This window comes from Pongo abelii, chromosome 9 (assembly GCF_028885655.2).
Source record: "Pongo abelii isolate AG06213 chromosome 9, NHGRI_mPonAbe1-v2.0_pri, whole genome shotgun sequence".
NCBI classification, from domain to species: domain Eukaryota; kingdom Metazoa; phylum Chordata; class Mammalia; order Primates; family Hominidae; genus Pongo; species Pongo abelii.
In genome coordinates this window covers 49,968,190-49,990,471 of record NC_071994.2, presented here as the reverse complement: position 1 = coordinate 49,990,471, position 22,282 = coordinate 49,968,190, and positions in this window count along the sequence as shown.

Sequence of the window (22,282 nt, the reverse complement as noted above, 5' to 3'; positions counted from 1 at the left end):
TTTAAAGCTGCTCTACGAAAAGGAATTTTAAACTCTGTGAGTTGAATGCACTCATAACAAAGAAGTTACTCATAATGCTTCTGTCTAGTTTTTATTTGAAGATATTTAATTTTCCAGTATAGGCCTCCAAGCGCTCCAAATATCCACTAGCAGATACTACAAAAAGGGTTTTTCAAAACTGCTCTATCAAAAGTATGGTTCACCTCTGTGAGTTGAATGCACATATAACAAAGAAGTTTCTGAAATGCTTCTGTTTTGTTTTCATGAGAAAATATTTCCTTTTCCATCATAGGCCTCAAACTGCTCCAAATATCCACCTGCAGATTCTACAAAAAGTGTGTTTGAAAACTATTCTATCAAAAGGAAAGCTCAACTCTGTGGGTTGAAAGCACTCATCACAGAGAACTTTCTGAGAATGCATCTGTCTATTTTTTATGAGAAGATATTTACTTTTCGAGCATAGGCCTCAAAGCATTCCAAACATCCTTGCAGATTCTACTAAAACTGTGTTTCAAAACTGCTGTTTCAAAAGCAAGGTTCAACTTTGTGAGTTGAATGCACACATCCAAAAGAAGTTTCTGAGAATGCTTCTGTCTAGTTTTTATGTGAAGATATTCAATTTTCTGGTATAAGCCTCATAGCACTCCAAATATCCACTTTGAGATTCTACCAATATGATTTTTCAAAACTGCTCTATCAAAAGGAAAGTTCAAGTCTGTGAGTTGAATGCACTCAACACAAAAATATTTCTGAGAATTCTTCTGTCCAATTTTTATGTGAAGATATTTCCTTTGCCAGCATAGGCCTCAAAGGGCTCTAAATATCCACTTGTAGATTCTACAAATGAATGTTTCAAACCTGTTCTATAAAAAGAAAGTTTCTTCTCAGGGTGTTCAGTGCACTCATCACAGAGAAGTTTCTGAGAATACTTCTGTCTAGTTATTATGTGAAGATATTTCCTTTTCCATCATAGGCGTCAAAACGCTCCTAATATCCATTTGCAGATTCTACAAAAAGAGTGTTTCAAAACTGTTCTATGAAAAGGAAGGTTCAACTCTGTGAGTTGAATGCACTCATAAAAAAGAAATTTTCGTGAATGCTTCTGTCTTGTTTCTATGTGAAGATATTTCCTTTTCCAGCGTAGGCCTCATAGTGCCCCAAATATCCACTTGCAGATCCGACAAGAAGAGTGTTTCAAAATTTCTCTATCAAAAGGAAGGCTTAACTCTGTGAGGTGAATGCACTCATCACAGAGAAGTTTCTGAGAATGATTCTGTCTAATTTTTGTGTGAAGATATTTCCTTAACCAGCATAGGCCTCAAAGCACTCCAAATATACACTTGTAGATTCTACAAAAAGAGTGTTTCACAGCTGCTCTATTTAAAGGAAGTCTCACCTCTGTGAGATGAATGTGCTCATCACAAAGAAGTTTCTGAGCATGCCACTGTCTAGTTTTTTTATAAAGATATATCCCTTTCCAGGATAGGCCACATATTGCTCCAAATATCCAACTGCAGATTCTACAAAAAGAGTGTTTCAAAACTATTCTTTCAAAAGGAAGGTTCAACTCTGAGATTTGAATGCACTCATCACATAGAAGTTTATCAGAATGCTTCTGTCTAATTTTTATGTGAAGATATTTCCTTTTCCATCATTGGCATCAAAGCACTCCAAATATCCACTTGCAGATTTTATAAAAGGGGTGTTTCAAAACTGCTCTTAAAAAGCAAAGTTAAACTCTGTGAGTTCAACTCACTCATCACAAAGAAGTTTCTGAGAATGCTTCCATCTAGTTTTTATGTGAAGATATTTACTTTTCCAGTATAGGCCTCAAAGCACTGAAAATATCGACTTGCAGAGCCTACCAAAAGGGTGTTTCAAAACTGCTCTATCAAAAGTATGGTTCAACTCTGTGAGTAGAATGCACACATCACAAAGAAGTTGGTGAGGATGCTTCTGTTTCATTTTTATGTGAAGTTATTTCCTTTTACCACATAAGCCTCAAAGCGCTCCAAATATACACTTGCAGATTCTGTAAAAACAGTGATGTAAAACTGTTCTATCAATAGGAAGGTCCAAATCTGAGAATTTAATGCCCACATCATAAAGAAGTTTCTGAGAATGCTTTTGTTTAGTTTTTCTGTGAAGACATTTCCTTTTCCAGCATAGACCTCAAAGCATTCCAAATATCCACTTGCAGATTTTACTAAAAGTGTGTTTCAAAACTGCTGTTTCAAAAGGAGGTTTCAACTCTGTGAGTTGAATGCGCCCATCATAAGCAACTTTCTGAGAAAGCTTCTGTCTAGTTTTTATGTGAAGATATTTCCTTTTCCAGCAAATGCCTCATAGCACTCCAAATATCCACTTTCAGATTCCACTAAAAGAGTATTTCAAACTGCTCTATCAAAAGGAAAGTTCAATTCCGTGAATTGAATGCACTCATCATAAAGATGTTTTTGAGAATTCTTCTGTCTAGTTTTTATGTGAAGATATTTCCTTTTCCAGGGTAGGCCTCAAAGTGCTCCAAAAATCCACTTGCAGATTCTACAAAAAAGAGTGTTTCAAAACTGTCCTATCAAAAGAAAGTTTCAATTCAGTGAGTTCAATGCAATCATCACAAAGAAGGTTGTGAGAATGCTTCTGTCTAGTTTTTATGTGAAGATATTTCCTTTTCCAGCATAGGCCTCAAAGGGCTACAAATATCCACTTGCAGTTTCTACAAAAAAGGGTGTTTCAAAACTGCTCTGTCAAAAGGAATGGTCGATTCTATGAGTTGAATGCTCACATTACAAAGAAGTTTCTGAGAATGCATCAGTCTAGTTTTTATGTGAAGTTATTTCCTTTTCCAGGATAGACCTCAAAGTGCTCAAAATATCCAGCTGTAGATTCTACAAAAAGAGTGTTTCAAACCTGCGCTGTCAAAGGTAAGGTTCAACTCTTTGATTTGAATGCATAAAGCATGGGGAAGTTTCTCAGAATGCTTCTGTCAATTTCTTATGTGAAGATATTCCTTTTTCCAGTGTAGGCCTCAAAGCACTCCAAATATCCACCTGCAGATTTTACAAAAAGTGTGCTTCAAAACCGCTTTATCAAAACAAAGGTTCAAATCCATGAGTTGAATGCACTCATCACTAAGAAGTTTCTGAGAATGCTTCAGTCTAGTTTTTATGAGAAGATATTTTCTTTTCCAGCATAGGCCTCAAAGCGCTCAAAATATCCACTTGCTGATTCTGAAAAAAGGGTGTTTCAAAACTGCTCCATCAAAAATACTGTTCAACTCTGTGAATTGAATGCACACATCACAAAGAATTTTCTGAGAATCCTTTTGTTTAGTTTTTATGTGAAGGTATTTCCTTTTCCAGCATAGGCCTCAATGAGCTCCAAATATTCACTTGCAGATTCTACAAAAAGGGTGTTTCAAAACTGCTCTATCAAAAGGAAGGTTCAACTCTTTGACTTCAATGCACTCATCACAGAGAAGTTTCTGAGCATGATTCTGTATAGTTTTTATGTAAAGATATTTTCTTTCCATCATAGGCCTCAAAGCTCTCCAAATATCCACTTGCAGATTCTACAAAAAGAGTGTTTCAAAACTGCTCTTTCAAAAGGAAGGTTGAAGTCCGTGAGATGAATCCACTCATCACAAAATGTTTCTGAGAATGGTTCTGCTTAGTTTTTATGGGAAGATATTTCCTTTTCCAGCACAGGCCTCAAAGCACTCCAAATAATCTCTTGTAGACACTACAGGGAGAGTGCTTCAAAACTGTTCTATTAAAAAGTATGTTGTTCCCTGTGAGTTGAATGCAATCATCAAAGAGAAGTGTCTGAGAATGCTTCCGTCTAGTTTTTATGTGAAGATATTTCCTTTTCCAGCATAGGCCTCAATGTGCTCAAATATCCACTTGCAGATTCTACGAAAAGAGTGTTTCAAAACTGTTCTATCAAAAGGAAAGTTCATCTCTGTGAGTTGAATGCACTCATCACAAAGAAGTTTCTGAGAATGCTTTTGTCTAGTTTTTACGTGAGGATATTTCCTTTTCCAGCATAGGCTTCAAAGCCCTCCAAATATCTACTTGCAGATACTGCAAAAAGAGTGTTTCTAATCTGCTCTTTCAAAAGGAAGGTTCAAGCCTGTGAGTTGAATGCATAAAGTGCAGGGAAGTTTCTCAGAATGCTTCTGCCTAGTTTTTATGTGAAGACATTCCTTTTTCCAGCATAGGCCTCAAATCTCTCCAAATGTCCACTTGCGGATTCTATAACAAGGGTGTTTCAAAACTGGTCTATCAAAAGGAAGGTTCTACTCTGTTAGTTTAATGTAGTCATCACAAAGAAGTCGCTGAGGATGCTTCAGTCTAGTTTTTATATGAAGATATTTCCTTTTCGAGCATAGGCCTCAAAGCCTTCCAGATATCCACTTGCAGATTCTACAAAAATAGTGTTTCAAAACTGTTCAATCAAAAGGATGTTTCAGCTCTGTGAATTGAATGCACTTATCACAAAGAAGTTTCTGAGAACACTTCCATTTAGATTTTATGTGTAGATATTTCCTTTTCCATCGTAAGCCTCAAAGAGCTCCAAATATCAACTTTCAGATTCTACAAAAATAGTGTTTCACAACTGTTCTATCAAAAGGAAGGTTCAACACTGTGAGCTGAATGCATTCATCACAAAGAAGTTTCTGAGAAGGCCTCTGTCCAGTTTTTCAAAGCACTCCAAATATCCACTTGCAGTTTCTACAAAAAGAGTGTTTTAAATCTGCTCTTTCAAAAGGAAGGTTCAAGTCTGTGGGTTGAATGCATAAAGCACAGGGAAGTTTCTGAGAAGGCTTCCATCTAGTTTTTATGTGAAGATATTCCCTTTTAAAGCATAGGCCTCAAATCGCTCCAAATATCCACTTGAAGATTCTACAAAAAGGGTGTTTCAAAACTGTGCTATCAAAAGGAAAGTTCTGCTCTGTTAGATGAATGGACGCATCACAAAGAAGTTTCAGAGAATGCTTCTGTCTAGTTTTTATCTGAAGATATTTCCTTTTCCAACTTAGGCCTCAAAGCACACCAAATATCCACTTACGGATCTACAAAAAGTGTTTTTCAAAACTTCTCTGTCAAAAGGAAGGTTCAAGTCTGTGAGTACAATGCACTCATCATAGAGATGTTTCAGAGAATGCTTCTGTATAGTTTTTAGGCGAAAATATTTCCTTTTCCAGTGTAGGCCGCATAGCGCTCCAAATATCCACTTGCAGATTCTACAAAAAGAGTGTGTCAAAACTGCTCTATCAAAAGGAAGGTTTAAGTTTGTGAGTTGAATTCACTCATCAATAAGAACTTTGTGAGAATGCTTCTGCTAAGTTTTTATGAGAACATATTTCCATTTCCAGCATAGGCCTCAAAGCGCTCCAAGTATCCACTTTCAGATCCTATAAAGAGAGCTTTTCAAAACCGGTCTATCAAAAGGAAGGTTCACCTCTGTGAATTGAATGCACTCATCACAGAGTAGTTTCTGAGAATGCTTCTGTCTAGTTTTTATGTGAAGATATTTCCTTTTCCAGCATTGGCATCAAAACACTCCAAATATCCACTTGCAGATTCTACAAAGAGAGTGTTACAAAACTGTTCTATCAAAAGGAAGTTTCACCTCTGTGAGTTCAATGCACTCATCTCAAAGAAGTTTCTGAGAATGTTTCTGTCTAGTTTTTAGGTGAAGATATTTCCTTTTTCATCATAGGCCTCAAATCTCATCAAATATCCACTTGCAGATACTACAAAAAGAGTGTTTCAAAACTGCTCAATCAAAAGGAGGTTTCAAGTCTGTGAGTTGAATGCATAAAGCATGGGGAAGTTTCTGAGAATTCTTCTTTCTAGTTTTTATGTGAAGATATTCCCTTTTTGCAGCATAGGCCTCAAATCGCTCCAAATGTGCACTTGCAGATACTACAAAAAGAGTGTTTCAAAACTCTTCTATCAAAAGGAAAGTTCAACCCTGTGAGTTGAATGCACTCATCACAAAGAAATTTCTGAGAATGCTTCTGTCTAGTTTTTATGTGAAGATATTTCCTTTTCGAGCATAGACCTCAGAAGGCTCCAAATATCCACTTGCAGATTCTACAAAAAGACGTTTCAAAACTGTTCTATCAAAAGGAAAGTTCAACTCGGTGAGTTAAATGCACTCATTACAAAGAAATTTCTGAGAATGCTTTTGTCTAATATTTCTGTGAGGATATTTCCTTTTCCATCATAGGCCTCAAAGCGCTCCAAATATGCACTTGCAGTTTCTACAAAAAGAGTGTTTCAAATCTGATCTTTCAAAAAGAAGGTTCAAGAGTGTGAGTTGAATGCACAAAGTGCAGGGAAGTTTCTCAGAATGCTTCTGTCTGGTTTTTATATGAAGATATTCTTTTTTCCAGCGTAGGCCTCAAATCGCTCCAAATGTCCACATGCAGATTCTATAAAAAGTGTGTTTCAAAACTGCTCTATCAAAAGGAAGGTTCTACTCTATGAGTTGAAATCATAAAACGCAGAGAAGTTTCTGAGAATTCTTCTGTCTAGTTTTTATGTGTAGAGATTCTCTTTCCAGCACTGGCCTCAAATATTCAAAAATATCCACTTGCAGATTCTAAAAAAAGGGTGTTTCATAACTGCTCTTTCAAAAGGACGGTTCAACTCTGTGAGTTGAATACACACATCACAAAGAAGTTTCTGAGAATGCTTCTGTCTTGTTTTTATATGATGGTATTTCCTTTTCCAGGATAGGCCTCAAAGCGCTCCAAATATCCAATTGCAGGTACTACAAAAACAGTGTTTCAAAACTGCTCAATCATAAGGAAGGTTCAAGTCTGTGTGTTGAATTCCTAAAGCACATGGAAGTTTCTGAGGATGCTTCTGTCCAGTTTTTATGTGAAGATATTCCGTTTTCCAGCCTAGGCCTCAAAGTGCTAAAATTATCCACCTGCAGATTCTACAAAATGGTGTTTCAAAACTGCTTTATCAAAAGGAAGTTTAAAGTCTGTGAGTTGAAGGCACACATCACAAAGATGTTTTTCAGAATGCTTCAATATAGTTTTTATGTGAAGTTATTTCTTAATGCAGCATAGGCCTCAAGCACTCCAAATATCCACTTGCAGATTCCACAAAAAGATTGTTTCCAAACTGTTCTATCAAAAGGAAGTTTCATCCCTGTGAGTTGGATGCACTCATCACAAAGTAGTTTCTGAGAATGCTTCTGTCTAGTTTTCAGGTGAAGATATTTCCTTTTCCAGGATAGGCCACAAAGCCCTCCAAACATCCACTTCCAGATTTTACAAAAAGTGTGTTTCTAAACTAGTCTATCAAAATGAAGGATCAACTCTGTTGGTTGAATGCACTCATCCCACAGAAGTTTCTGAGAATGTTTCTGTCTAGTTTTAAGGTGAAGCTATTTCGTTTTTCATCATAGGCCTCAAATCGCTCCAAATATCCAATCGCAGATTCTACGAAAAGAGTGTTTCCAAACTGTTCAATCAAAAGGAAGGTTCAAGGGTGTGAGTTGAATGCATAAAGCACAGGGAAGTCTCTGAGAATGCTTCTGTCTAGTTCTTATGTGAAGATATTCCCTTTTTGCAGCATAGGCCTCAAATCCCTCCAAATATACACTTGCAAATTCTACAAACAGAGTGTTTCAAAACTGTTCTATCAAAAGGAAAGTTCAACTCTGTGAATTGAATGCACTCATCACAAAGAAGTTTCTGAGAATGCTTCTGTCTAGCTTTTATGTGAAGATATTTCCTTTTACAGCATAGACCTCAAAATGCTCCAAATATCCACTTGCAGATTCTACAAAAAGTCTGTTTCAAAACTGTTCTATCAAAAGGAAAGTTCAACTCAGTGAGTTAAATGCACACATCACAAAGAAATTTCTGAGAATGCTTTTGTCTAATTTTTCTGTGAGGATATTTCCTTTTCCATCATAGGCCTCAAAGCGCTCCAAATATGCACCTGCAGTTTCTACAAAAAGAGTGTTTCAAATCTGCTCTTTCAAAAAGAAGGTTCAAGAGTGTGAGTTGAATGCACAAAGTGCAGGGAAGTTTCTCAGAATGCTTCTGTCTACTTTTTATATGAAGATATTCCTTTTTCCAGCATAGGCCTCAATGAGCTCCAAATAATCTCTTGTAGATTCTTCAAAGAGTGTGTTTCATAACTGACTCATCACAGAGAAGTTTCTGAGAATGCTTCCATCTAGATATTATGTGAAGATATTTCCTTTTCCAGCATAGGACCCAAAGCGCTCCAAATATCCACTTACAGATTCTAAAAAAAGAGTGTTTCAAAACTGTTCCATCAAAGGAAAGGTTCAACTCTGTGAGCTGAATGTATTCATCCCAAAGAAGTTTCCGAGAATGCTTTTGTCTCGTTTTTATATGAGGATATTTCCTTTTCCAGCATAGGCCTCAAAGCACTCCAAATATCCACTTGCAGATTCTACAAAAAGAGTCTTTAAAATCTGCTCTTTCAAAAGGAAGTTTCGAGTCTGTGAGTTGACTGCATAAAGCACAGGGACGTTTCTGAGAATGCTTCTATCTAGTTTTTATATGAAGATATCCCCTTTTTCACCATAGGCCTCAAATCGCTCTAAATATCCACTTGCAGAGTCTACAAAAAGGGTGTTTCAAAACTGCCCTATCAAAAGGAAGGTTCAAGCCTGTGAGTTGAATGCATAAGGCACAAGGAAGTCTCTGAGAATGCTTCTGTCTAGTTTTTATGTTCAGATATTCCCTTTTTGCAGCATAGGCCTCAAATTGCTCCAAATATCCACTTGCAAATTTTACAAACAGAGTGTTTCAAAATTGTTCTATCAAAAGGAAAGTTCAACCCTGTGAGTTGAATGCACTCGTCACAAAGAAATTTCTGGGAATGCTTCTGTCTAGTTTTTATGTGAAGATATTCCCTTTTCCAGCATAGGCCTCAAATTGCTCCAGATATCCACTTGTAGATTCTATAAAAAGAGTGTTTCAAAACTGCTCTATCAAAAGGAATATTCAAGTCTCTGAGTTGAATGCACTCATCACAAAAATGTTACTGAGAATGATTCTGCTTAGTTTGTATGGGAAGATATTCCCTTTTCCATCATAGGCCTTAATGCGCTCCAAATAATCTATTGTAGATTCTACAAAGAGAGTGATTCAAAACTCTTCTACCAAAAGGAAGGTTGAACTCTGTGAGTTGAATGCACTCATCACAGAGAATTGTCTGAGAATGCTTCTGTCTAATTTTTATGTGAAGATATTTCCTTTTCCAGCATAGGTCTCAAAGCACTCCAAATATCCACTTGCAGATTCTACAAAAAGAGTGTTTTGAAACTTCTCTATCAATTGGTAGGTTCAAGTCTGTGAGTTGAATGCACTCATCACATATAAGTTTCTGAGAATGCTTCTGTCTAGTTTTTATGTGAAGATATTTCCTTTTCCAACATAGGCCTCAAAGCGCTCCGAATAAACATTTGCAGATTGTACAAAAGGAGTGTTTCAATACTGTTCTATCAAAAGGAATGTTCAAGTCTTCGAGTTGAATGCACTGATCAATTCGCTCCAAACATCCACTAGCAAATACTACAAAAAGAGTGTTTCAAACTGTGCTTTCAAAATTAAGGTTCCTCTTTGTGACTTGAATGCATAAAGCACAGGGAAGTTTCTGAGTATGCTTCTATCTAGTTTTTATGTGAAGATATTTCCTTTTCCAGCATAGGCCTCAAAGTGTTCCAAATGTCGACTTGCAGATCCTACGAAAAGAGATTTTCAAAACTTTTCTATCAAAAGGAAGGTTCAACTATGTGGATTGAATGCAGAAAGCACAGGGATGTTTCTGAGAATGCCTCTGTCTAGTTTTTATGTGAAGATATTTCCTTTTCCAGTGTTGGCCTCTTTGCACTCCAAATATCCACTTGCAGATTCTACTGAAAGAGTGTTTCAAAACTGCTCTATGAAAAGGAATGTTCAACTCTGTGAGCTGAAACACTCCTCACGAAGAAGTTTCTGAGAATGCTTCTGCCTAGTTTTCATGTGATGATATTTCCTTTTCCAGCATTGCCATAAAAACCCTTCAAATATCCACTTACAGATGCTATTAAAAGAGTGTTTCAAAACTTCTCTATCAAAAGGAAAGTCCAAGTGTGTGAGTTGAATGCACTCATCATGCAGAAGTTTCTGAGAATGCTTCTGTCTCGTTTTTATGTGAAGATATTTCGTTTTCCATCACAGGCTTCAAAGCGCTCCAAATAAACACCTGCAGATTCTACAAAAGGAGTGTTTCAAAACTGTTCTATCAAAAGGGAGGTTCAAGTGCGTGAGTTGAATGCACTCATCACACACAAGTTACTGTGAATGCTTCTGTCTAGGGTTTCTGTGAAGATATTTCCTTTTGCAGTGTAGGCCTCAAATTGCTCCAAATATCCACTTGCAGATTTTACAAAAAGGATGTTTCCAAACTGCTCTATCAAAAAGCAGGTTCAACTCTGTGTGTTGAATGCACACATCACAAAGTAGTTTCTGAGAATGCTTTTGTGTAGTTTGCAGGTGAAGATATTTCATTTCCCAGCAAAGGCCTCAAAACGCTCCAAATATCCACTTGCAGATTCTACAAAAAGAGTGTTTCAAAACTGTTCTTTCAAAATGAAGTTTCAAGTCTGTGAGTTGAATGCACTCATCACAAAGAAGTTTCTGAGAATGCTTCTGTCTAGTTTTTATGGGAAGATATTTCGTTTTCCAGCATAGGCCTCAAATCGCTCCAAACATCCACTAGCAAATTCTACAAAAAGAGTGTTTCAAAACTGCACTTTCAAAAGGAAGGTTCCTCTCTGTGACTTGAATGCATAAAGCACAGGGACGTTTCTCAGAATGCTTCCGTGTAGTTTTTATGTGATATTTTCTTTTCCAGTATTGACCTCTTAACACTGCAAATATCCACTTGAAGATTCTACTAAAAGAGTGTTTCAAAAAAGCTAAATAAAAAGGAAGCTTAAACTCTGTGAGTTGAATGTGCACATCACAAGCAAGTTTCTGAGAATGCTTCTATCCAGTTTTAATGTGAAGATATTTCCTTTTCCAGCATAGGCCTCAAAACGTTCCAAATGTCGACGTGCAGATTTTATGAAAAGAGTTTTTCAAAACTGTTCTATCAAAAGGAAGGTTCAACTATGTGAGTTGAATGCAGAAAGCACGGGGAAGTCTCTGAGAATGCTTCTGTCTAGTTTTTATGTGAAGATATTTCCTTTTCCAACATAGGCCTCAAAGCCCTCCAAATAAACAGTTGCAGATCCTACAAAAGGAGTGTTTCAAAACTGTTCTATCAAAAGGAACGTTCAACTCTATGAGTTGAATGCACTCATCATGAAGTCGTTTCTGAGAATTCTTCTGCCTAGTTTTTATGTGATGACATTTCGTTTTCCAGCATTGGCATAAGTCCCCTCCAAATATCGACTTACAGATGCTACTAAAAGACTGTTTCAAAACTGCTGTATCAAAAGGAAAGTTCAAGTGTGTGAGTTGAATGCACTCATCACACAGAAGGTTCTGAGAATGCTTCTATCTCTTTTTTATGTGAAGATATTTCCTTTTCCAGTGTTGGCCTCTTAGCACTCCAAATATCCACTTGCAGCTTCTTCTGAAAGAGTGTTTCAAAACAGCTATATCAAAAGGAAGCTTCAAATCTGTGAGTTGAATGCAAACATCACAAAGAAGTTTCTGAGAATGCTTCTATCTACTTTTTATGTGAAGATGTTTCCTTTTCCAGCATAGGCTACAAAGCGCTCCAAATATCCACTTGCAGACTCCACAAAAAGAGTGTTTCAAAAGTGTTCTATCAAAAGAAATGTTCAACTCTGTGAGTAGAATGCACACATCATAAAGGAGTTTCTGAGAACGGTTTTATCTAGTTTTCATCTGAATGTATTTCCCTTTCCACTAGATGCCGCAGCGCACCAAATATCCACTTGCAGTTTCCACAACAAGAACGTTGCGGAACTGCTCTATGAAAAGGAAGGTTCAACTCTGTGAGTTCAATCCCCAAATGACAAAGAAGTTTCTGAGAATGCTTCTGTCTAGGGTTTATGTGGAGATATTTCTTTTTGCAGCATAGGTCTCAAATCACTCCAAATATCCACTTGCAGATTTTACAAAAAGGCTGTTTCCAAACTACCCTATCAAAAGGCATTTTCAACTCTGTGAGTTGAATGCACACAACACAAAGAAGTTTCTGAGAATGCTTCTATCTAGTTTTTATGGGAAGATATTTCGTTTTCCAGCATAGGCCTCAAACCGCTCCAAACATCCACTAGCAAATTCTACAAAAAGAGTGTTCCAAAACTGCGCTTTCAAAAGGAAGGTTCCTCTCCGTGACTTGAATGCATAAAGCACAGGGAAGTTTCTGAGAATGCTTCCGTCTAGTTTTTATGTGAAGATATTTCCTTTTCCAGTGTTGGCCTCTTAGCCCTCCAAATATCCACTTGCATATTCTACTGAAAGAGTGTTTCAAAACAGCTATATCAAAAGAAGCTTCAACTCTGTGAGTTGAATGCCACCTCACAAAGAAGTTTCTGAGAATGCTTCTGTCTACTTTTCAGGTGATGATATTTCATTTCCCAGCAAAGGCCTCAAAACGCTCAAAATATCCACTTGCAGATTCTACAAAAAGAGTGTTTTCAAAACTGCTCTTTCAAAAGGAAATTTAAAGTCTGTGAGTTGGATGTACACAGCACAAAGAAGTTTCTGAGAATGCTTCTGTCTAGTTTTTATGGGAATATATTTCGTTTTCCAGCATAGGCTTCAAATCGCTCCAAACATCCACTAGCAAAATCTACAAAAAAGTATTTCAAAACTGTGCTTTCAAAAGGAAGGTTTCTCTCTGTTACTTGAATGCATAAAGCACAGGGAAGTTTCTGAGAATGCTTCCGTCTAGTTTTTATGTGAAGATATTTCCTTTTCCAGTGTTGGCCTCTTAGCACTCCAAATATCCACTTGCAGATTCTACTGAAACAGTGTTTCAAAACTGTTCTATCAAAAGGAACGTTCAACTCTGTGAGTTGAATGCACTCATCATGAAGACGTTTCTGAGAATGCTTCTGCCTAGTTTTTATGTGATGATAATTCCTTTTCCTGCATTGCCATAAAAACCCTTCAAATATCCACTTACAGATGCTACTAAAAGGGTGTTTCAAAACTGCTCTATCAAAAGGAAAGTTCAAGTGTGTGAGTTGAATGCACTCATCACACAGAAGGTTCTGAGAATGCTTCTGTCTCGTTTTTATGTGAAGATATTTCATTTTCCATCATAGGCATCAAAACGCTCCAAATAAACACCTGCAGATTCTACAAAAGGAGGGTTTCAAAACTGTTCTATCAAAAGCAAGGTTCAAGTCCGTGAGTTGAATGCACTCATCACACAGAAATTCCTGAGAACGCTTCTGTCTAGGGTTTCTGTGAAGATATTTCCTTTTTCAGCTTAGGCCTCAAATCGCTCCAAATATCCACTTGCAGATTTTACAAAAAGGATGTTTCCAAACTGCTCTATCAAAAAGCAGGTTCAACTCTGTGAGTTGAATGCACACATTGCAAAGTAGTTTCTGAGAATGCTTCTGTGTAATTCGTAGGTGAAGATATTTCATTTCCCAGCAAAGGCCTCAAAACGCTCCAAATATCCACTTGCGGATTCTACAAAAAGAGTGTTTCAAAACTGCTCTTTCAAAATGAAGGTTCAAGTCTGTGAGTTGAATGCACTCATCACAAAGTAGTTTCTGAGAATGCTTCTGTCTAGTTTTTATGGGAAGATATTTCGTTTTCCAGCATAGGCCTCAAATCGCTCCAAACATCCACTAGCAAATTCTACAAAAAGAGTGTTTCAAAACTGCACTTTCAAAAGGAAGGCTCCTCTCTGTGACTTGAATGCATAAAGCACAGGGACGTTTCTCAGAATGCTTCCGTGTAGTTTTTATATGAAGTTATTTTCTTTTCCAGTGTTGACCTCTTAACACTCCAAATATCCACTTGAAGATTCTACTAAAAGAGTGTTTCAAAACAGCTATATCAAAAGGAATCTTCAACTCTGTGAGTTGAATGCGCAAATCACAAGCAAGTTTGTAGGAATGCTTCTATCTAGTTTTTATGTGAAGATATTTCCTTTTCCAGCATAGGGCTCAAAGCGTTCCAAATGTCGACTTGCAGATTCTACGAATCCTCATACTATTCCACATTCCATTCCACATTCCATTCCTTTCTTTTCCACATTCCATTCCATTCCATTCCATTCCACATTCCACTCCATTCTTTTCCACATTTCATTGCATTCCATTCCATTGCATTCCACATACCATTTCATATTCCATTGCATTCCATTCCACACTGCATTCCACATTCCATTCCATTCCACATTATATTCCAATCCATTATATATACCATTCCATTCGACTTCATTCCACATTCCATTCCATTCCATTCAGTTATACATTACATTCCATTTCACATACCATTTCACATTCCATTACCCTTTCCAATCCACGTTCCATTCCATTGCATTCCACATTCCATTTCATTCCATTACAGATTCCATTACATTGTATTCCACATTCCATTCCATTCCTTTCCAAATTCCAGTTTACATTCCATTCCATTACATTCCACATTACATTCCACTTTCCATTCCATTCCATTCCCCATTCCATTCGGCAATTCATTCCATTCCACATGCCATTCTGCATTCCAATCAATTCCATTCCATTCAACATTCCATTCCACATTCCATTACATTCCATTCCACATTCCATTCCATTGCATTCCACATTACTTTCTATTCCATTCCACGTTCCATTCCACATTCCATTCCACTTTCCATTTCACATGCCATTCCATTCCGTTTCATGATTCATTCCTCATTCCACTCCATTCCATTCCACATTTCATTCCATTCCATTCCACATTGCAGTCCATATTCCATTCCATTCCATTCCATTCCACATTCCATTCCACATTCCATTCCATTCCACATTCCATTCCATTCCATACTATTCAACATTCCATTCCATTCCATTCCATTCCACATTCCATTCCCATCCATTCCACATTCCGTTCCATTCCACTTCACGTTCCATTCCATTTCATTCCATTCCACCTTCCATTCCATTCCATCCCACATTCCATTCCATTCCATTCCACATTCCATTCCATTCCATTCCATTCCATTCCGCATTACATTCCATTCCACATTCCATTCCATTCCATTCTACATTCCATTCTATTTCATTCCATTCCACATTCTATTCCATTCCACATTCCATTCCGTTTCCCTCCACATTCCATTCCATTCCATTCCACATTCTATTCCATTCCACATTCCATTCCGTTTCCCTCCACATTCCATTCCATTCCATTCCACATTCCATTGCATTCCATTCAATTCCACATTCCATTCCAACCTATTCCATATTCCACTCCATTTCATTCCACATTCCATTCCATTCATTTCCACATTTCATTGCATTCCATTCCATTCCATTAAACATTACATTTCATATTCCATTGCATTCCATTCCACATTGCATTCCACATTCCATTCCATTCCATTCCATTCCACATTCCATTCCATTCCATTCCACATTCCATTCCATTACATTCCATTCCGTTCCATACCATTCCATTCCATTCCATTCCATTCCACATTCCATTCCATTCCATTCCACACTCAATACCATTCCACGTTCCATTCCACATTCCATTCCATATTCCCTTTCATGTTCCATAACACGATCCATTCCACATTCCTTTAAACGTTACATTTCACGTCCAATTACGTTCAATTCCTCTTTCCATTCCATTCCATTCCACATTGTATTCTACATTCTATTCCACATTCCATTCCATTACATTCTATTCCACATTCTATTACATTTCATTCCACATTGCATTACATTCCATTCCACATTCCATTCCACATTCCATTCCACATTCCTTTCCACATTCCATTCCACGTTCCATTCCATTCCACATTCCATTCCATTTTATTACACATTCCATTGTACATTCCATTCCATTCCATTCCATTCCACATTCCATTCCACATTCCATTCCACATTCCATTCTACCTTCCTTTACACATTCCATTCAGCATTCCTTTCCACATTCCATTCCTCATTCAATTCTACTTTCCATTCCACGTTCCTGTCCACGTTCGATTCCATTCAATTCTACGTTCCATTCCACTTCCCATTCCATTACATTCCACTTTCCTTTCCACATTCCATTCCACATTTCATTCCACATGACATCCTATTGCAATTCCACATTCCATTCCTAATTCCATAGCACATTCGATTCCATTCCATTCCATATTCCATTCAACATTCCACTCATTCCATTCCATTTCATTCCGCATTGCATTCAACTTTCTGTTCCATTCCATTCCACATTACATTCTACATACCATTCCATTCCATTCTGCAGTCCATTTCACATTGAATTAAATTCCATTCCACGTTCTATTCCATGTTCCATTCCACATTCCATTCCAAATTCCATTCCACGTTCCATTCCATTCCATTCCACGTTCCATTCAACATTCCATTCCATTCAATATCACGTTCCTTTCCATATTCCATTCCACATTCTATTCCTCATATCTTTCCACATTCTATTCCACGATACAAACCACGTTCCATTCCACGTGGTATTCCATTCCATTTCGGGTTCCATTCCAAATTCCATTCCACTTTCCATTCCATTCCATTCCACATTCCATTCCACTTTCCATTCCATTCCATTCCACATTCCATTTCACATTCCTTTCCATTCCATTCCACATTCTATTCCACAATCCATTCCACATTCCATATTCCAGTCCCCATTCCACATTCCATTACATATTCCATTCCTCGTTCCATTCTATGTTCCCCTTCACGCTCCATTCCACATTCCATTCCATTGCATTACACGTTCCATTTCATTCCGTTCCACATTCCATTCCGCATTCTTTTTAACATTCCATTCCACATTACATTTCACCTTCCATTCCATTCCATTTCACATTCCATTGCATTCCATTCCACATTCTTTTCCATTCCATTCCACATTCCCCTCCATTCCATTCTATTCCACATTCCATTCCATTTCATTCCATTCCACATTCCATTCCATTATATTCCGCATTCCATTCCATACCATTCCATTCCATTCCACATTCGATTCCATTCCACATTCCATTCCATTATATTCCGCATTCCATTCCATTCGATTCCATTCCATTCCAAATTCCACTACATTCCATTCCATTCCACATTCCATTCCATTCTGTTCGACATTCCATTCCATTCCATACAACATTGCATTCCACGTTCCATTCCACATTCCATTCCGCTTTCCATTCCACATTTCATTCCATTCCATTCCACATTCCATTCAACATTCCATTCGATTGCATTCCACATTCCATTCCACATTCCATTCCACATTCCATTCCTTTCCATTCCACGTTCCATTCCACGTTGCATTCCACAATCAATTCCACGTTCCAATCCACATTCCATTACATTCCACTCCACGTTCCATTCCACTTTCCATTGCCTTTCATTCAACATTCCATTCCACATTCTATCGCACATTCAATTCCACGTTCCACTCCACGTTCCCTTCCACGTTCCATTCCATTCCATTCCACGTTCCATTCCACAATCCATTCCATTCAATTCCACATTCCATTCCTCGTTGAATTTCACATTCCATTCCATGTTCCATTCCACGTTGCATTCCCTTCCATTCCACATTCCATTCCATTCCATTCCACTTTCCATTGCACGTTGCATTCCAAGTTTCATTCAGCGTTCCATTCCACGTTCCATTCCTTTCCACTCCTCATTCCATTCCATTGCATTCCACGTTTCATTGCGTTAAATTCCACATTACAGTCCACATTCCATTCCATTCTGCATTCCATTCCACATTCCATTCCATTCCATTCCACATTCCATTCCATTTCATTTTATTCAACATTCCATTCCATTCCATTCCACATTCAGTTCCATTCCATTTCAGATTCCATTCCATTTGATTCCATTCCACAATCGATTCCATTCAACATTCCATTCCATTCCACATTCCATTGCATTCCATTCCATTCCATTCAATTCCATTCCACATTCCATTCCGTTCCATTCTATATTCCATTGTATTTCAGTCCATTCCTCATTCTCTTCCATTCCACATTCCATTCCATTTCATTCCACGTTACATTCCATTCGATTCCACATTCCATTGCTTTCCATTCCATTCCACATTCCATTCTGTTCATTTCCACATTTCATTGCATTACATTCCATTCAATTAAACATTCCATTTCATGTTCCATTGCATTCCATTCCACATTGCATTCCACATTCTATTCCATTCGATTCCATTCGATTATTCCATTCGATTATTCCATTCCAATCCACTATCCATTACATACCATTCCACGTTCCATTCCACTTTCCATTGCCTTCCATTCCACTTTGCAATCATCATTCCATCGCACATTCCATTCCACGTTCTTTTCCACGTTCCATTCCATGTTCCATTCCATTCCATTTCACGTTCCATTCCACATTACATTGCATTCCATTCCACATTCCATTCTACGTTCCATTCCACGTTGCATTCCACGTTCCATTCCACGTGCCATTCCACGTTGCATTCCCTTATATTCCACATTTCATTCCATTCCTTTACACTTTCCATTCCACGAAGCATTCAACGTTGCATTCCATGTTTCATTCAGCGTTCCATTCCACATTCCATTCCTTTCGGCTCCACACTCCATTTCATTGCATTCCACATTTCATTCCATTCCATTCCACATTACAGTCCACATTCCATTCCATTCCATTCCACATTCCATTCCATATTCCATTCTATTCCATTCTACTCAATTCCACATTGCATTCCATTTCATTTTATTCCACATCCATTCCATTCCATTCCACATTCTGTTCCATTCCATTTAACATTCCATTCCATTTCATTGCATTCCACATTCGATTCCATTTCACATTCCATTCCATTCCATTCCACATTAAATTCCATTCCATTCCATTTCATTCCATTCCATTACACATTCCATTCCATTCCATTCCATTACACATTCCATTCCATTCCATTCCATTCCACATTCCGTTCCATTCTACATTCCATTCTATTTCATTCCATTCCACATTCTATTCCATTCCACATTCCATTCCGTTTCATTCCACATTCCATTCCATTCCAATCCACATTCCATTGCATTCCATTCCATTCCATATTCAATTCCTTTCAGTTCCACATTCCATTCCATTACATTCCACATTCCATTCCATTCATTTCCAAATTTCATTGTATTACATTCCATTCCATCAAACATTCCGTTTCATGTACCATTGCATTCCATTCCACATTGCATTCCACTTTCCATTCCATTCTGTTCCATTCCATTCCACATTCCATTCCATTCCACATTCCAATCCATTCCATTCCATACCATTCCATTCCATTCCACATTACATTCCATTTCATTCCATTCCCCATTCCGTTCCATTCCACTTTCCATTCCACATTCCATTCCACATTCCATTACACGTTCCATTCCACGTTCCATTCCACAATCCATTCCACATTCCATTACATGTTCCATTCCCTGTTCTATTCCACAATCCTTTGAACGTTCCATTCCACGTTCAATTCCTTTCCATTCCACATTCTATTCCAAATCTCTTCCACATTCAATTCCATTCAATTTTATTCCACATTCCATTACCTTCCATTCCACATTGCATTTCATTTCATTCCACATTCCATTCCACATTCCATTCCACATTCCGTTCCATGTTCCATTCCATTCCATTCCATTCCACATTCCATAATATTCCATTACACATTCCTTTCCATTCCATTCCACGTTCCATTCCATTCCATTCCACATTCCATTGTATATTCCATTCCATTCCATTCCATTCCACATTCCAGTCCACATTCAATTCCATTGCATTCGACATTACATTCCACATTCCACTCCACATTCCATTCCACTTTCCATTCCACATTCCATTCCTCGTTCCATTCCACGTTCAATTCCACGTTCCTGACCATGTTCCATTCTAATAAATTCCACATTCCTTTCCACATTCCATTCCATTAAATTCCACTTTCTTTCCACATTCCATTCTACATTTCATTCCACATTAAATTCTGTTGCATTCCACATTCTATTCCACATTCCATTCCACATTCCATTCCATTCCATTCCACATTCCATTGTATATTCCATTCCATTCCATTCCATTCCACATTCCAGTCCACATTCAATTCCATTGCATTCGACATTACATTCCACATTCCACTCCACATTCCATTCCACTTTCCATTCCACATTCCATTCCTCGTTCCATTCCACGTTCAATTCCACGTTCCTGACCACGTTCCATTCCAATAAATTCCACGTTCCTTTCCACATTCCATTCCATTAAATTCCACTTTCTTTCCACATTCCATTCTACGTTTCATTCCACATTAAATTCTGTTGCATTCCACATTCTATTCCACATTCCATTCCACATTCCATTCCATTCCATTCCACATTCCATTCCACATTCCATTTCACATTCCATTCCATTCCATTCCACATTCCATTCCACATTCCATTCCATTCCGTTGCACATTGCATTCCACTTTCTATTCCATTCCATTCCATATTGCATTCTACATTCCATTCTGTTACATTCCACACGCCATTCCAAATAAGATTCCATTCCATTCCACATTGCATTCTAGATTCCATTCTGGTACATTCCACACGCCATTCCAAATATGATTCCATTCCATTCAACGTTCCATTCCACTTTCCATTCCACTTTGCGTTCCACATTCCATTGCACTTTCCATTCCATTCCATTCCACGTTCCATTTAACATTCCATTCCATTCAATATCACGTTCCATCACATATTCCATTCCACATTCCATTCCTCATAGCATTCCACGTTCCATTCCACGATCCAAACCACGTTCCATTCCTTTTTGCATTCCATTCCATTTCGCGTTCCATTCCCCATTCCATTCCACATTCCATTCCACTTCCCATTCCATTCCATTCCACCATCGATTCCACATTCCATTCCTTTCCATTCCACATTTTATTCCATTTTCCATTCCACATTCCATTCCATTCCATTCCACATTCCACTGCATTCCCTTCCACATTTCATTCCACGTTCCAATCTATGTTCCATTCCATGTTCCATTCCATGACATTCCCCGTTCCATTCCATTGCATTCCACGTTCCATTTCATTCCGTTCCACATTCCATTCCACGTTCGTTTCCACATTCCATTCCACATTACAATTCACATTCCATTTCATTGCATTCCATTCGATTCCACATTCCATTTCATTCCATTCCACATTCCTTTCCATTCAATTCCACATTCCATTCCACATTCCAGTCCGCATTGCATTCCACATTCCATTACATTCCTTTCTATTCCACATTCCACACCATTTCATTCCACATTCCATTCCATTATATTCCACATCAATTCCATTCCATTCCATTCCATTCCACATTACCCTACATTCATATCCATTCCACATTCCATTCCATTCCATTCCACATTCCATTCCAATACAATCCACTTTCCACTCCACGTTCCACTCCATGTTGCATTCCACGTTCCATTCCACGTTCTATTCCAAGTTCCATTCCCTTCCTTCCCACATTCGATTCCGTTCCATTCCACTTTCCATTCCACGTTCCATTCTGCATTCGATTCCATTCCATTCCACTTGCCATTCCATGTTGCATTCCACGTTGCATTCCACGTTTCATTCCTGGTTCCATTCCACATTCCATTCCTTTCCACCCCACTTTCCATTCCATTACCTTCCACATTCCAGTCCTTTCCATTCCATTGTATTCCACATTCCATTCCATATTCCACTTCCTTCCATTACAGATTCCATACCATTCCATTCCACATTCCATTGCGCGTTGCTTTCTATATTCCATTCCATGTTCCATTCCATTCCATTCCACATTCGGTTCCACATTGCATTCCATTCCAGTCCATATTCCTTTCCACATTCCATAACTTTCCATTTAAACATTCCATTCCATTCCTTTCCACTTAGCTTTCCGCATTCCATTTCATTTCACTCTCCATTCCACATTCCATTCCACATTCCATTCAATTGCAGTCCACATTCCATTCCACATTCCAATACATTCCATTCCACGTTCCATTCTACGTTCCATTCCACAGTCCCTTC